This window comes from Ambystoma mexicanum, chromosome 2p (assembly GCF_040938575.1).
Source record: "Ambystoma mexicanum isolate Mex_15411 chromosome 2p, UKY_AmexF1_1, whole genome shotgun sequence".
Classification (NCBI taxonomy): Eukaryota; Metazoa; Chordata; class Amphibia; order Caudata; family Ambystomatidae; genus Ambystoma; species Ambystoma mexicanum.
Genome location: NC_090923.1, coordinates 229,702,710 through 229,714,201, shown reverse-complemented (window position 1 = coordinate 229,714,201; position 11,492 = coordinate 229,702,710). Strand labels below are relative to the sequence as shown.

Below are 11,492 nucleotides of genomic sequence, written 5' to 3'. Positions count from 1 at the left end.
AACACTAGCCGAGTATACAGCTACCACACGTCCAGAGATAACATTCATTTTCACGCCACTCACCATATTAGGTTTACTTTTATCCTCAATGCTGCCCCTGTCTCTTGGTGCAAGCTGCAGCCTTCAGTTTTCTGCACATGAAGTCGGGTGTTGGGCCGGACAACGGCTTCTCCGACTATGATGGCCTGCTCCATGGTGACGTTGTGACTCTCCTAGACTCATGGGAGACTGGAGTGACTGCACTCCTCCAGACTCACGCGCGGCGCTGAGCGCTGTGAATCAGTATTTATGGCAGTCACAAGAAGTTAGAGACACAGTAGCGCACAGGTTGTAGCTGGACTGCTGTGAAGGGTGTCGTGCTGTCCCAACTCTCTCTCCCCAGAAGGACACGCTAAGTGATGGCATGGCTCCAGGCACTCCCGTCTCCCTGTCGACCACTGAACACCAAACACTTGGCCAGGACACTTTGCGCCCTTCTGCCCTTCGCTTCGGACACATTAATAACAGGAAGAAAGAGGCGGGGCTAAGAAGGTGGGTGGTGCTTGGCCAGGTGACCTAGATCCACTTCCACCTGCTCCCCATCTGCAAAGGAAAAGAGGCTGGAGGGCTCCTTAAGTAGGGAAAAAGAGCAGCAACCAGGAAGGCACCAGGTGGGCGGGGCTTTGGGCAGGTGACCCAGATCCACTTGCACCTGCTCCCCATCTGCAAAGGAAAAGAGGCTGGAGGGCTCTTTAAGTAGGGAAAAAGAGAGGCAACCAGGAAGGCACCAGGTGGGAGGGGCTTGCTAAGTGGGAAAAAAGAGCAGCAGCCAGGAAGGTAGCAGGTGGCCAGGGCTTAGGCTAGGTGACCTAGATCCACTTGCACATGCTCCCCATCTGCCTGTGGGCAGGAGCTGCGCTTTGGTAGGACTATAAGAAACCATAAGAGAGCCATGAGTAGAGATATTAGAGCAGCTTAACGTAAGGGTAATACTCCAATAGCTTTCGCCACTATAAAAACGATCAAAAATAAATATCGCAATCAGGTATGTTGGTGGGGTTATTCACATAGAAATGCTCAATGGCAAAACATGATAACGGTACTTAACTCAGGGAAGAGTAGAAATATTTGGCAACTATAAGGGGAAGCCAATGGCAATATAAACAAAAAGGGAGTGAACGCAATAAATGAACAACAGTGGATTGGACATTCAGTATCTGCCACTACCTCGGATGAAATCGCCCTTGGCTACTACCAACATAAGACATCGTACTCGCCAAACTGTTCAGCATGGATAGAATTGATATTAGGAATAAATTCTGTTTTTGAAAGTCTTCCGGGGACCCGGGCTCGCGAGCGTGGTCCTGAAGGATGATCACGAAGTCCTCTACTTGTTGCACGTGTACCGGCGGTCGAACCAATCAGGCAACAGCAAAGTAACGGGACAGGACCTGGGCACATTCTCTCGCTCAGCTTTTGGCCCCGCCCCCTCGAACGCGAGGCACGCTGATGATTGTAGTTCCCAATGAGAAGCATAGCTCAGACAGCAATGTCTTCGGGACTCAGTTTCCCAGCAGGCTATGCGCGATTTATAAGGCGCGGCAGAAAAACTACCGCTCAGTGTGTAGTTGGAGCACCGTGAGCAGTAGAATATGGATGCAGTCCAGTGGGGCGTGGGAGGAGAGGGCCGCTGAACAGTGTACAGAAGGGATCGAGAGCTCACAGAGAGGCTTTTGGGAGTACGCATAGGTACGTTGCTATGAGGGAAAGGGGGGCATGGGAGCGGGGAAGGGGAGAGGGGGTGTAACGCTATCTTGCAAAGTGACGGCATGGCGCATGGGCATGTATGCTGTGACGTAACCAAATGGAATAGGTGATAGAGTAATTACGTTTTGTGGATACGTTTGTCCCAAGATGAATGGCGGGCTCTTCATCCAAAGTGAGCTGAAAGTGTGTTAAGTGGAAAGACACGATGGCGGGTAATTTTGGTAACATAGGAGTGGCTGGTCCCAAGGTATGGTACAAGTGAAATTCAGTTATGTTGGTTTAGAGGTTGGTAGTTGGACAGGCCAGGATAGGAGGCATGTCGCCTAGGATAGATGGTTTAGGAGCTCACATGATGCATTTTGTGCCTGGTTTGCCTCGGAAGGACAGTGCACCACTGGGGTGTATAGTGCACTTTGGATGATATGGTGAGGGGGACCACCCAGGATGGATTGTTTGAGGGTGGGAGTGGCACCCATCATGATTAGTGAGGGGATGAATCCACTTGAGATGGTATGGTGGATGTGGTGACCCAGTTTGGCTAGTGTGAAGATGGTTAGATCGGGGCTGGGGGGGTCACCCAGGATAATGTGTGTGTGTGTGTATGAGTATGTATGGTGGGTCACCCAGGATAATGTGTGTGTATATGAGTATGTATGGTGGGTCACCCAGGATAGTGTGTGTATGAGTATGTATGGTGGGTCACCCAGGATATTGTGTGTATGAGTATGTATGGTGGGTCACCCAGGATATTGTGTGTATGAGTATGTATGGTGGGTCACCCAGGATATTGTGTGTATGAGTATGTATGGTGGGTCACCCAGGCTATTGTGTGTATGAGTATGTATGGTGGGTCACCCAGGCTATTGTGTGTATGAGTATGTATGGTGGGTCACCCAGGCTATTGTGTGTATGAGTATGTATGGTGGGTCACCCAGGCTATTGTGTGTATGAGTATGTATGGTGGGTCACCCAGGATATTGTGTGTGTATGTATGGTGGCTCAGCCAGAAGTGTGTGTGTGTTTATGTATGTATGGTGGGTCACCCAGGAGTGTGTGTGTATGTATGGTGGGTCACCCAGGAGTGTGTGTGTGTGTATGTATGGTGGGTCACCCAGGAGTTTGTGTGTGTATATATGTATGTATGGTGGGTCACCCAGGAGTGTGTGTGTATATATGTATGTATGGTGGGTCACCCAGGAGTGTGTGTGCATATGTATGGTGGGTCACCCAGGAGTGTGTGCATATGTATGGTGGGTCACCTGTGTGTGTGTGTATGTATGGTGGGTCACCCAGGAGTGTGTGTGTATATATGTATGTATGGTGGGTCACCCAGGAGTGTGTGTGTGTGTGTGTATGTATGGTGGGTCACCCAGGAGTGTGTGTGTATATATGTATGTATGGTGGGTCACCCAGGAGTGTGTGTGTGTGCATATGTATGGTGGGTCACCCAGGAGTGTGTGTGCATATGTATGTATGGTGGGTCACCCAGGAGTGTGTGTGTGTGTGCATATGTATGGTGGGTCACCTGTGTGTGTGTGTATGTATGGTGGGTCACCCAGGATAGTGTGTGTGTGTGTATGTATGGTGGGTCACCCAGGATAGTGTGTGTGTGTGTGTATGTATGGTGGGTCACCCAGGATAGTGTGTGTGTGTGTGTATGTATGGTGGGTCACCCAGGATTGTGTGTGTGTGTGTGTATGTATGGTGGGTCACCCAGGATAGTGTGTGTATGTATGGTGGGTCACCCAGGATAGTGTGTGTATGTATGGTGGGTCACCCAGGATAGAGTGTGTGTATGGTGGGTCACCCAGGCTAGCTGGTACGTGCGCATGGTGGGTCACCCAGGCTAGCTGGTACGTGCGCATGGTGGGTCACCCAGGCTAGCTGGTACGTGCGCATGGTGGGTCACCCAGGCTAGCTGGTATGTGTGTGTGTGGTGGGGGGGGTCACCCAGGCTAGCTGGTATGTGTGTGTGTGGTGGGGGGGGTCACCCAGGCTAGCTGGTACGTGTGTGTGGGTGGTGGGGGGGTCACCCAGGCTAGCTGGCACGCATGTGTGTGGTGGGAGTTCACCCAGGCTAGCTGGCACGCGCGTGTGGTGGGGGGGTCACCCAGGCTAGCTGGCACGCCGGTGTGGTGGGGGGTCACCTGGGGCTGAAACGCGTGTGGGTGTGGTGGGGGGGTCACCTGGGGCTGAAACGGGCTTGTGTGGTGGGGCTGGCGGTTGTGCGTGCACAGTTGGGGGTCACCCAGGGCTGGCAGCTGCACGCTCGGGGGGGTTGGGGGGGGTCACCCGGGGCTGGCAGCTGCACGCTCGGTGGGGGGGGTGTCACCCGGGGCTGGCAGCCGCACGCTTGGTCGGGGGGTCACCCAGGGCTGGCAGCCGAACGCTCTGTGGGGGGGGTCTCCCGGGGCTGGCAGCCACACGCTCGGTGGGGGGGTCACCCGGGGCTGGCGGGTTGCACGCTCGGTGGGGGGTGTCTCCCGGGGCTGGTGGTCGCACGCTCGGTGGGGGGTGTCTCCCGGGGCTGGCGGTCGCATGTGGTGGGGGGGTGGTCTCCCGGGGCTGGCGGTCGCACGTGGTGGGGGGGTGTCTCCCGGGGCTGGCGGTCGCACGTGTTGGGGGGGTGTCTCCCGGGGCTGGCGGTCGCACGTGGTGGGGGGGTGTCTCCCGGGGCTGGCGGTCGCACGTGGTGGGGGGTGTCTCCCGGGGCTGGCGCACGTGGTGGGGGGGTGTCTCCCGGGGCTGGCGGTTGCGCGTGGTGGGGGGGTGTCTCCCGGGGCTGGCGGTTGCGCGTGGTGGGGGGGTGTCTCCCGGGGCTGGCGGTTGCGCGTGGTGGGGGGGTGTCTCCCGGGGCTGGCGGTTGCGCGTGGTGGGGGGGTGTCTCCCGGGGCTGGCGGTTGCGCGTGGTGGGGGGGTGTCTCCCGGGGCTGGCGGTTGCGCGTGGTGGGGGGGGGTGTCTCCCGGGGCTGGCGGTTGCGCGTGGTGGGGGGGGTGTCTCCCGGGGCTGGCGGTTGCGTGTGTCTCCCAGGGCTGGCGGTTGCGCGTGGTGGGGGGGGGGGTGTCTCCCGGGGCTGGCGGTCGCGCGTGGTGGTGGGGGGGTTGTCGCGCGTGGTGGGGGGGGTGTCTCCCGGGGCTGGCGGTCGCGCGTGGTGGGGGGGGTGTCTCCCGGGGCTGGCGGTCGCGCGTGGTGAGGGGGGGGTTGTCTCCCGGGGCTGGCGGTCGCGCGCGCGTGGGGGGGGGGGATTGTCTCCCGGGGCTGGCGGTCGCGCGTGGTGGTGGGGGGTTGTCTCCCGGGGCTGGCGGTCGCGCGTGGTGGTGGGGGGTTGTCTCCCGGGGCTGGCGGTCGCGCGTGGTGGGGGGTTGTCTCCCGGGGCTGGCGGTCACGCGTGGTGGGGGGGGCTGTCTCCCGGGGCTGGCGGGCGCGCGTGGTGGGGGGGTTGTCTCCCGGGGCTGGCGGTCGCGCGTGGTGGGGGGGGTTGTCTCCCGGGGCTGGCGGTCGCGCGTGGTGGGGGGGTTGTCTCCCGGGGCTGGCGGTCGCGCGTGGTGGGGGGGGGGGGTTGTCTCCCGGGGCTGGCGGTCGCGCGTGGTGGGGGGGGTTGTCTCCCGGGGCTGGCGGTTGCGCGTGGTGGGGGGGGGTTGTCTCCCGGGGCTGGCGGTCGCGCGTGGTGGTTGGGGGGGGTTGTCTCCCGGGGCTGGCGGTCGCGCGTGGTGGTGGGGGGGGGGGTCTCCCGGGGCTGGCGGTCGCGCGTGGTGGGGGGGGGTGTGTCTCCCGGGGCTGGCGGTTGCGCGTGGTGGGGGGGGGGTTGTCTCCCGGGGCTGGCGGTCGCGCGTGGTGGTTGTCTCCCGGGGCTGGCGGTCGCGCGTGGTGGTGGGGGGGGGGTCTCCCGGGGCTGGCGGTCGCGCGTGGTGGGGGGGGGTGTCTCCCGGGGCTGGCGGTCGCGCGTGGTGGGGGGGGGGGGGGGTTGTCTCCCGGGGCTGGCGGTCGCGCGTGGTGGGGGGGGTTGTCTCCCGGGGCTGGCGGTCGCGCGTGGTGGGGGGGGGGTTGTCTCCCGGGGCTGGCGGTCGCGCGTGGTGGGGGGGGTGTGTGTCTCCCGGGGCTGGCGGTCGCGCGTGGTGGGGGGGGGGGGGTGTGTCTCCCGGGGCTGGCGGTCGCGCGTGGTGTCTCCCGGGGCTGGCGGTCGCGCGTGGTGGGGGGGTGTGTCTCCCGGGGCTGGCGGTCGCGCGTGGTGGGGGGGTGTGTCTCCCGGGGCTGGCGGTCGCGCGTGGTGGGGGGTGTGTCTCCCGGGGCTGGCGGTCGCGCGTGGTGGGGGGGTGTGTCTCCCGGGGCTGGCGGTCGCGCGTGGTGGGGGGGTGTGTCTCCCGGGGCTGGCGGTCGCGCGTGGTGGGGCGGGTGTCTCCCGGGGCTGACGGTCGCGCGTGGTGGGGCGGGTGTCTCCCGGGGCTGGCGGTCGCGCGTGGTGGGGGGGTGTCTCGTCTCCCGGGGCTGGCGGTCGCGCGTCTCCCGGGGCTGGCGCCTCCCGGTCTCCCAGGGGCTGGCGGGCACGCACGGGGGGGTGGTGGGTCACCCGGTGCTGGCAGCTGTGCGCTCGGTGGTGGGGTCACCCGGGGCTGGCAGCTGTGCGCTCGGTGGGGTGCTCACCCGGGGCTGGCGATCGCGCATGGGCGGGTTCACCCGGGCTGGCGGTTGAGCGGTTCACCCGGGCTGGTGGTTGTTTGGGGGGGGGGTGGGTCACCTGGACTGGCGGTTGCACGTGGGGGGTGGGGTGTCACCTGGGCTAGAGGTCGCGTGCAGTGTGTGGTCACCTGTGGCTGGCTGTTGCGCGCGCAGTGGGGGGTTCGCCCACCAGGTCTGGCGTGCGTGGTGGGGGGTGTCCCCCACCTGGGTTGCCGTGTGCTTTTGTGGAAGCTGGGCACTGGCATGGTTGGATGTGTAAAAGCTGTGTGTGAGGATTTGTTTAACTTGGGGGAGCAGGGGAGGATGGGCGAAAGCCGGGTGGGGGGAGCAGGGGGTATGGCTGAAAGCTGTGTGCGTGGGGGTGCGGTGGCAGAGGATGCATACAACCCTTGCTAAGGTTGGGGCGGCAGAAATTATGAGCATGTTGGGCGTGCTCAAAACGAGTGTAGGGACGGGTGCATATGCGCGTACTGGGCCTGCATGTGTGTGAAGGACTGTTTGGAGAGACTGAAAGCAGTTTGTGAATGGCGTATGAGACCTGGGCCGTAGTGATAGTTCTCAATGAGGGTGTATTAGGAGCACAAGGCTCTTATTTGGAGGAGTGGTGTATTTGGGAGGTTTGCTTTATCAAATGCTCCCTTGATAGTTCAGGTGCAGTGGCAGTGGGTTGCTGTGAACTGGTGCGGTGGGTCCTTTCGTGGAAACTTGGGAAAGCAAATGGTTTTTGTGCACAATCTGTTAGTGAAGACTAAAGTTAGCCTTCCCCTCTACCTGATGCCTTAATTTCCTTTTAAATCAGGAGTTGTTAGGCCGTGTTTTCTGAAGCTGAGTCTCGATTTTAATGCATTCACGGTAGCTCTTGAGAGTGATATGTAATATGAAGTGTTTTAGTTGGATCTAACTGGTGGGGGTACTGTTTGGCAGCATACTGTTGTCACTGTTCCTTCTTGACTTCTTATCCATGGTGTTCGGGTGTAGTGGGAAATGAGGTATCATGATATCACAGGGGCATTGTGTGCAGTTCTAATTCTAACCTGTCGTTTGGGAAGCACGTGCATTCTGGCCGCTGTTGTCTGATTTTACTTATGTTGAATGATTAAAGCTAAAACGCACAATTCGAGTTGTTATGAGAAATGTCCAGGCTGATGGAAATGGTGCCTCGGTGATGGCCTTCTCTGCCCATCCTTGATGCAGACCTGTTGGCCAACGTGTTCCTCTTGTAGACATCAGTTCACCCTTCACATGCACGCTCGGGTTTACTTCCGTTTTTTCTTCTTTTTGTAGCACTTTCATGTTCTGGGAGAGACGAGCTATTTGATCTGAGGGTGGGAAGGTTGCGCATCAAGAAGCGAACCCCATAGCAACGCAGTATCCTCCGGGCCTCTGCCTTTCGCTGCATGCGTACTATTTTTAGAAATGCAAAAAACCGTTATTGTCCAAATTTGGAAGTGCTTTCTATAAAATGTAAAATACTTTAAGCACTCCAGCCCTGCGCAGCAATCCGGTAAACCCCCCAGCTCATCCCGTTGTTTAATTACACGGCGACTTTACAAGTGAAGTATTATTCAATTTTTGTTGGTGTAAAACACCGTTGCGTGAAATTGCTTTGCTCTTTCGTTCCCTGGCTGATTATGTTCGCAACACCCCTTGCAGCCCAACAGATAGAATTGTGGTGGGCCGCAGTCCCTGGAAGGAAGCGGAGTGGGGGAAAGAGGCCACGTTTAATTTTCCAGTAATGGAGAGATTAGGGTTAAACTGCGAGAAGGAGAAATCCTCTGAATAGAAAGGAATTTGGCTTTCCAGATAATCCAGACCGCGCTCTGGGAACGGCAAATCCTGTTGTGTACATGCGTGCACACAGGGCTCCATCTGGAGTGAGCTCACCTGACTTTGATGGACTTGGGTTCTTTATGGTGCTGTGAGCAATGGTGGAATCCGCGGACAATTACGAGAGGGGTCTGGGGGGTACTGAAAAACCTTTCTAAAGATGGGCGGTGCGGGGTTGAGTGAGCCTCTAGTCTAGTGACACCCCCCTCCCCCCAGCCCTTCTTGTCCACTGGCAATTGTCTTTTTGTTTAAAAATGCAGTTGCGTTCGCTGGCTTCAGTGATACCCGATATACATATGTTGTTCAGCTACCAGCTGATCAGAGAAAAAGCAGGCGTTACTTTCGTTGCTTAAATCAATGTTTGTCATTTATGCTAGGAATTCGCTATTTAGGCAATGAGGTGACTACAGGACCCTGCAAGCAACATTATGGGTATCTTCTCAGAATGTGTGCCCGGTAGGTTAATCGGGGATCATTGCAGTAGAGTAGGTGCATTCACACACAGGGCGGATTTAATCCGGTTTCTAACTTGTGACTTGTAAGAAATACTTGTGTGACTCTAAGAAATACTTCCTGTGAGGAAAGAGGGCTAAATAGATTTTTGCTTTCTTTGAGCAGGGAAGCCTTTACTAAAAAGATTGGCAGGAATAGTTGGAGGGGCAAAGAAACGCTGTCCACCATGGGTAGAACTGGTGAACTTTGAGGTAGGCAGGGAATACAACAGGAAATAACGAGAGACAATTCTGTAACGCAACCCCACCAGTCTCCCCGTGAGAAAAAATGTATTAAAAGGTTGTGGTAGATAATGTTTTACAACACATTTTAAGAAATAAATTACCTGAAAGGCCATATTTTCGGTGTTTTAAGGAGAAACTACATGACATGATATTTTAGCATGTTTAGCTGGTCAGGGAAACTGCTAAATCTGGCATGCAAAGGGCATGAATACTTGTGGAATATGAAGATAATAGAGGTCTAATGATTATAATATTGTTGGGTTGGTCAGGAAAGGTCCCAAAAATAAAGGGGCTCATGTTGCGTGCAGTATACTTGTGAATGGGGGTGCATTGAACTGAACGCAATGTGTCAATTTTATATGTATCCAGTGTAGTTGAATGTGAAAGGAATGTTACTTGGTGTTACTTTTTGGTTAAAACGATGTATATTAGCTTTGCAAGCGTGTAGAAAGACAAATGTCAAAAGCATCAAATGAAATAAAAAACACGTTCAACAAGGAGCTTTCATAATGCGCATGCAAGGACGAGGATTGGTCATAGAGAAACCACTGCAAAGAAAAGATAACAGTTAAAGACGCATGCACCCTGGTAACACACACAGGGAATAAAATGTACATAGTGTTTTTTTTTTAAAACAAATGCATTAAAACACGGCACTCCGGGTTTGACTTTGGGAAACTTTGCCGAGTTTGAGGCCAGAGGATTTGTATTAAATTTGTATATATCGCTTTAAGCCAAGGCGCTTTACATAAGCAACAGTGAATACATTAAAGCATTACATAACAAAACATGAACCAAATAACCGACAACAAAGAGAACAATTTACTATGCGAAGAATGAGTGAGCTTGTACTGTAAGGTAGCTGGGAGAGAGAACCGAGGGAAGTGTTAGATTAAAGAAGGTATGATTTTAAAGAGGAGCAGAAGGAGGAGTAAGAGGTGGCGGAGCGGATGGAGGGAGGTAGACGGTTCCAATGAAAAGGAGCAAGAAGTTGGAAGGAACGGAAGCGGGATGTAGCTCAGGGTGAGGTGGAACAGAGTAGGAAATTATCAGCAGAGCGAAGTGGGCGAGAAGGAGAGTAGAAAGAGAGGGAGGAAAGGTAGGGTGGAGCGAGACCATAGAGGGATTTAAAGACGAGGCAGAGAAGTTGAAATTGAGTTGGGAAATGAAAGGAGAGCGGAGAGCCAGCCCAGTGATAAGAGTGAAGAAGAGATGAAATCATAAGGGGAGAGAAGGCAGAGAGAACGGATGGCAGAGTGTTAGATGGATTTAAGGGGTGTTAAATGTGAGGAAGGGAGACAAAAGAGGAGAGCAGAGCAATAGAAAAGTCTAGAGAAGATTAGAGATGAAATTAGGAGTTTAGTGGCTGAAAGGTGAGGAAGGGTCGGATTTTGCAGATGTTATAGAGATGGAAGCGACAAGCACAGAAGGTGAGGGAGATATGGTGAGTGAAGGAGAGGTTAGTTTCAAAGTGTAGGCCAAGATTGCGGGTATGGTGGAAGATGGGTAGGTGGGAAGGAGGAAAGAGGATGGATGGATGGAGGGAGGAGGGGAGCGGGAGCGAGGGTATTAGCTGGAAAGAATAAGACTTCAGTTTTGTCAGTATTTAGGGTAAGAAAGTGAGAGGACATCCCGGATTTAATAGCAGAGTGGTAGGAGGAACGTTTAAGATGGATGTCAGGGGTGAGGAAGAGAAGGAGAGGAATAGCTGAGTGACATCAGCGTAGAAGTGTTGAGACATACCAAAGGAAGAGATAAGAGGAGCAAGGAGAGAAGTGTAGAGCGAGAAGAGAAAAGGGCCGAGTACGGATCATTGTGGGACACCGTAGTTTAGTGAGGTGGGGGAGGGCCTACCTCCCCAGGAAACAGCAAAGGTGAGATTGGAGAGATAGGAAATAAGCCCAGTTGAGGGCGGAGTCTTTGAGGCCAAAGGAAGAGAGAGAGATCAGAAGTAGAGGGTGATCAACAGTATCAAAGGAGGCAGAGAGGTAAAAAAGAATGAGAATCAATGAGTGTTTAGAGTAACGAGCAGAGAGGAGGGCGTTGAGAACAGGTGAGAGCCGTTTCAGTGGAGTGGTTAGGTCGAAATCCAGATTGGGTAATGGGGAGAATAGAGAGGTTGGAGATGAATGCGGAAAGCTGTGAATAGACGAGGCATTCAAGGAGTTTTGACAGGAAAGGTAGTAAAAATATTGCTAAACTCCAACTCGCCCAAAACAACGCCCTTAGGGCTGCCACAGGTCTATCCAGGAAGGACCACATTTCGGATCTTAGAAGGAAGGCCCACTGGCTGCCCATTAGAATCATTTTAAAAATACTCTCCCTCACCCATGAATGTCTCCATGACCTTGCTCCTCCCTACCTCGCCCAAAGAATATCCCGGCCAACCTCCTCCAGGCCCTCCAGAACCGCCTACACCAACCTGATTTCCATCCTCAAGACCTGCAGAGTTTGTGCGTGCGGCACCAGTTTCCCAGCTATAACAGCCTCACACTGGAATGCCC

At 55.4% G+C, this 11,492-nt stretch overlaps 1 protein-coding gene across 7 annotated transcripts in view; it reads left to right on the top strand.

Annotated features, from left to right (window-relative positions):
* The first annotated feature begins 1,591 nt into the window (after nt 1-1,591).
* ITPR1 (inositol 1,4,5-trisphosphate receptor type 1) overlaps nt 1,592-11,492 on the top strand; it is a 3,145,915-nt gene continuing 3,136,014 nt past the window's right edge. For all 7 annotated transcript variants that reach the window (XM_069643506.1, XM_069643503.1, XM_069643505.1 and 4 more), the window contains exon 1: nt 1,592-1,728. The gene's annotated coding sequence lies outside the window, so the exon portion shown is untranslated. The remainder of the gene's footprint in view (nt 1,729-11,492) is intronic.